The sequence below is a fragment of the Nicotiana tabacum genome, chromosome 7 (assembly GCF_000715075.1).
Source record: "Nicotiana tabacum cultivar K326 chromosome 7, ASM71507v2, whole genome shotgun sequence".
In the NCBI taxonomy this organism is placed as follows: Eukaryota; Viridiplantae; Streptophyta; class Magnoliopsida; order Solanales; family Solanaceae; genus Nicotiana; species Nicotiana tabacum.
In genome coordinates this window covers 90,795,613-90,801,612 of record NC_134086.1, presented here as the reverse complement: position 1 = coordinate 90,801,612, position 6,000 = coordinate 90,795,613, and positions in this window count along the sequence as shown.

Below are 6,000 nucleotides of genomic sequence, written 5' to 3'. Positions count from 1 at the left end.
CTTAGCTATAATATTAGGCCTATTTACTTGATTTTAATACATGTTTTAGCCTATGGTTCAATTTTAACTTTATAACCACTTTATTTAAAGATTTTTCAGGAAGATTCAACGTCATCTAAAAGACATCTTGAACCACATCACATAAATGCACCCGCGATCCACAACACATTTTATTTAACTTTATTGAGATTTGGATCTGGGTCACATGAAATGCACAACCGAGTTTAGGAAGGTAATATTATTAAAATAACGCTCCTAAAGCAACTATGCATTTTTAACTTTGCGAGGGCCATGGAAAATCAACTAAATGGCACGCCCCGATTTCCAAAGATAAAAGATTAATTACCCGAGGGCCATGCACTTTGAGATTTATTTGTGAATGGCATGCCTCAAATTATTTTAGAAGGGGTGTATTCAATTTAAAAGAAACTACAAATATTCATGATTATTGTAAGGCCATGAATTATGGAGTAGTTATGACAAAGTGTAGTAAATTAATTATAGAAAGGTGGGCTAGCCGAATCCTTTTTAGGCTAAACTCTTTGGCCCAAATCCCTCTCAATGGTACATTAATGTCAAACCTTATGGCTCAAGTAAAGTCCGGATTCAGTCCTAAATTATTTGGCAGCTCGATTTCTCCGTAAAAGAAAAGCCAAAATCCAAACCCTTTGATTTTAGTTAACCCCCACGTTACCCACCTCATTAGATGGCCCAATGGACTATTCGTCATTCTTAAATCTGACAATCCAAAGACATAAGTAGTGAAAGCTCCTCACAAAACTTCAATTATCATCTTTCTATACCACAAACAAAATAATAGAATATAAGACTTAATCAACAGAACATAACCAACATTGTGGCATCAAATAGATTTGAAAAGAAAATTACTGAACTATTATTAAACTATCATTCTCACATTCATAAATTCAAAGACATAAATTAAACACCCCAACCTCAAGACAAATCAAGGCATCCAGAGAATTTGACAAGCAATTCCAATCAAGCAAAATAAATGATATCAAACTCAACGTCAAAAAGATAATCAGTAAAGCAAAGCATGAATCTTCATTGCTGAATTTTTGTTTTTCTCTGATAAAGCTCCAAATTAATGTACAAAATCAACCGTGACCAAAGACCTAGACCACGAATTTGGCATCATCTCTTCGAACTGAGGGTTTTGGTTGTCACTGTGTTATTTAACATGAAAAGATCACTTTTTGGTGTGATTTGTAGAATCTGAAAAAATTAATGGGTTGTAGGAATTAGGGGGTTCATTTTTCATTGGCTATGCAGTTTGTGGTTAAGAGAGGTGAAATATGATTTTATATCATGAAAATGAGAGTAAGAGAATGTTGAAAAAATAGAAGAAGAAAGTGAGGTTCAAGGTAAAATGATGGCAAATCGGTCATGGGGAAGGGGGCTTGCCATTCTTTTTGTTTTTAAACGGCGTATTTTTTTTTGGTCTCCCTTATTTTAGGTGTTAGATACTATTATATAGGGGTAGGGATTAGGTTAGGGGTATGAGCCTAGGAATTATGGGCTTTGGAATTATGGGCTAAAGATAATTGGGTTGGAGCATGTCTTTTTGTGTCTCAATTTTGGGCTAAGAAGACTCAAAAAATTATTATTCAAAACCATAACTAAATTTCTATAAGATAACTATACTACATGGCTAATGATCAAAACCATAGCTAAATTCCTTTAATATAAGATATACTACATGATCCAAAAACAAATTCTAATTAATTAAACTAAACTATATTAAAACATGAAACTATTATATATATATATATATATATATATATATATATTAATTAAACTAAACTATATTAAAACATGAAACTATTACACATTTTTTTGTATTTTTCACGATTATATAAAGATAAAAATAAGGTACTATTTTTGTACATTTTTTTACTTTATGAAAGGTACATAAAATAAAATATTTTTTTGTAATTTTTATTTTCTTGTAATAAAATAAAATAAAATAGTAAAAATGAGTTGAAATAGCTATATTATGCTTAAATTAAATATTTACGTGCTAAAATATGAAAAATCTTGGGGAGGGTAAAACATCACATGTTTACAACTGACCCTCTTTGACTGGAAACACGAAGAGTTTTCAAACAAAGAACGACTAGACAGGGTTTTGAGCCGACCCTTATTTGGGAGAGACTAAAACTGAGAAAAGGGGAATGTGACCGATCCCTGGTATCTGAGCTGCCTACATATCCTTGGCTATAATGGAATCAGGCCACGTGTAGTTTAGAGGTGAGTGAGGCGATAGAGTATACCGAGGTGGAGAGCCGGTCGAGGTGTCATTCCGCCGAGGTTCCGGTCTGCGGTCTTGATGTTACATCAAAAATCAAAACATAAAAAAAAACTAGCTAAGCCTATCAACTACGAGTTACAAGATTCCTATCTATAAGTCTTCTGAAGCTTGATCTTGATTCATGAATGGTTCTTCATACAGACTTGGATTTGAACCTTGACGCTTGCTAGTTGCAGGTGCTAGCTCATTCTTCTTCAGCTTTTCGGATCAAAATCTGGAATGCAATGCTTGTGACCTCAGCTATGTCTTGAGCAGCCCACATATTTCATCAACTTCGGCATTTGGATTAACTGTATTGTTAAAACTTTAACTGTATTCCCTTGCTTTCCAGGTGGGCGCCTGATTACCAAAACTTTAGATGCATTCCCTTGCCCTCTAGGTGGGCGCCTGATTACAACATTTAAACTGTATTCCCTTACTCTCCAGGTGGGCGCCTGATTGCTAAAACTTTAAATGCATTCCCTTGCTTTCCAGGTGGGCGCCTGATTACCAAAACCTTAGCTGTATTCCCTTGCTCTCCAGGTGGGCGCCTGATTACAACATTTGAACTGTATTCCTTTGCTCTCCAAGTGGGCGCCTGATTGCCAAAACTTTAACTGTATTCCCTTACTTTCCAGGTGGGCACCTGATTACCAAAACCTTAGCTGTACTCCCTTGCTCTCCAGGTGGGTGCCCGATTACAACATTTAAACTGTATTCCCTTGCTCTCTAGGTAGGTGCCTGATTGGCAAAACTTTAACTGTATTCCCTTGCTTTTCAGGTGGGCGCCTGATTACCAAAACCTCAGTTGTACTCTCTTGCTCTCTAGGTGGGCGCCTGATTACAACATTTGAACTGTATTCCCTTGCTTTCCAGGTGGGCACCTGATTGCCAAAACTTCGACTGTATTCCCTTGCTTTCCAGGTGGGCACCTGATTACCAAAACCTTAGCTGTACTCCCTTGCTCTCCAGGTGGGCGCCTAATTACAACATTTGAACTGCATTCCCTTGCTTTCCAGGTGGGTACCTGATTGCTAAAACTTTAACTGTGTTCCCTTACTTTCCAGGCGGGCGCCTGATTACCAAAACCTTAGTTGTATTCCCTTTCTCTCTAGGTGGGTGCCTGATTACAACATTTGAATTGTATTCCCTTGCTCTCCAGGTGGGCACCTGAATGCTAAAACTTTAACTGTATTCCCTTGCTTTCCAGGTGGGCTCCTGATTACCAAAACCTCAGTTGTACTCCCTTGCTCTCCAGGTGGGCGCCTGATTACAACATTTGAACTGTATTCCCTTGCTCTCCAGATGGGCGCCTGATTGCCAAAACTTTAACTGTATTCCCTTGCTTTCCAGGTTGGCACCTGATTACCAAAACCTTAGCTGTACTCCCTTGCTCTTCAGGTGGGCGCCTGATTGCCGAAACTTCAACTGTTCATCTGAAATTGCTGCCTTTGAACTAGATTACAACAAAACAAAAGAAATTTTCCTGCCCCAGTTTGGTGCTAGGCGCATCTATGTGTGTTAATTGAATCATGTCACCAAATATTTCTATGAATTTGAAAGTTAAATCCCACTATTCATGAGGGTCCTGAAAACTCCTAGTTAAATGACAGCTTTAAATCTAAATTATATCTTCTAAAGGTCTGACTCCCACTAAACCTTGTTATCTATGAGGGTCTTAAAACACATCCCATTATCCAAGAGGATCCTGAAAATCAAAAATCAAGTCTTATCTTAAGAGTGAAAACTTTTACGGCTGAATTATACTACCCTATAACAGAGCTTACGACAAATCTTGTTATCTAATGTAAATCTTAAAGCTAAGTCCCATTATTTAGGAGAGTCCTGAAAGCTCTTAATTGGATCCTATCTCAAGCATGAAAACTTTAAAGCCAACTTATTTTTCTTTGGGGTGCATTTATTCTAGATTTTGCTACTCATGATTGTTTTGAATTTTAAACTAGGTCCTATTTTCCAGGAGGGTCCTGAGAATTTACAGTCAAACCTGTCTGGTGCTTGCTTGTCCTTACGGAGGGTTTCTTCGAAACAAACGAAATTTTCTGCCCCTGTTTCAAATCAAGAAAAATCTTGTCAGTTTTAAAAATATGGTGGTTGGTTTGTGGCCTTGACTTTGAGGGTAATTGCTCCTTAACTTCCCACGATAACTTTGATTTCCACTTGAAGACCTTGCTTGTTTATTCACTAACCACTTTCTTTGTCACAAATATCACAGAAAGTACCTCTTCTCCGTTCAGACCCAATACCTTCTATCTGTTGCATTGCTCATGAACTGAGATTTACCAAACCTTTGTGTCACACATGAATCCCAAAGCACGTCAATTTCCACCCACTCAGTGCGTATGTTGTTCTTTCCCGACTTAAACCACTGGACTTGGCCTTGAGGTCTATTGCTCCATCACTTGCCATGATAACTTTGATTTCTGCTCGTAAGACATTGCTTGTCACTGGTTAACCACTTTATTTTATCAATTTTATCACAGAAAATACCTTTGATCCGTTCCAACCCAACACCCTCTATCTGTTGCATTATTCATGAAATGACATATACTGATCCTTTATATTTCACATGAATCTCAAAGCACATTGATTGTTACCAACTCAGTGCACCTGCTGCTCTTTTCCTGACTTATGCCACTTTGATATGCTAGCCAGATCCCGTTTTGTGAAATTGGAAAGATGGTGGCAAATTTTGAAGTCATTTCTCACTCGTTCCGACCAAACAAACTCAGGAAGAGGAAGTAAACAAGGCAAAAGGAACAGAATAAAGGACAATGGAACGAGACGATTCCTAACAAGAAAACTACAAAGTAGAAACTTATCAGATGTGGATACCAACTCTAATGACCATGACATGCACCTTTGGAGTAAGCGGCCTAATCTGTCAAGCAAGTATGATGTTCTACTCTTGTTATACCCCTAAACCGTGAAATTGGGCTTCAATGCTCCGATTATCCAATCTGATTCACAATCCTTATTCAACTTGTAGTGCCCGAAGGGTTTTCACCATCAAGTCTCTCTTATTTTGTTATTTCTCTCGACTCACCGTCGCTTTATGGTACCGTGGAGGTTTTCACCAATAAGACTCTCTCATTTTGTTCTTTTTCTTCCTATTTCCTCTTATTCTGCAGATGACAAGGCATTAACCATGGTAAAACATCATATACTCTTGGCATGTCTGAACTCAACACACTCAAAGATTATCCGGGAGGTCTTTTTTGGACTGTAATGTGGCTGTTGGACAGGGGTAGAAAGAAAAGATACCGAAAAAGCTCTAAATAACTAAGACAACATGGTTAACTTATTTACAACTTTTGGAATCCATTCTAAACACTTTGCCCCAATTTCTAAAACAAGGGAACTTGATTATTTTTTTGTCTCTTTTTTTGAATCTCCCACTCTCGACTTCATGGGATTATGAAATATTTTATTTGGTATGACCGAACTGTAAGGCTGCCTACGTATCTTGTGGTGACAAGAATCAGGTCAAACGTAGTTCACAAAACTACTTTTGTTACTATTTTCCTTTTTCTTTTTTCTCTTTTTTTCCTTTTTTTCTTTTTTTCTTTTTCTTTTTCCTTTTTTTTCTTTGTCTCTATGTTCTCTTTTTTTTTTTGAATTTTCCTTTTGGAATCAACTTTCTAAAATAAACCTACGGGGACATGCTTTTT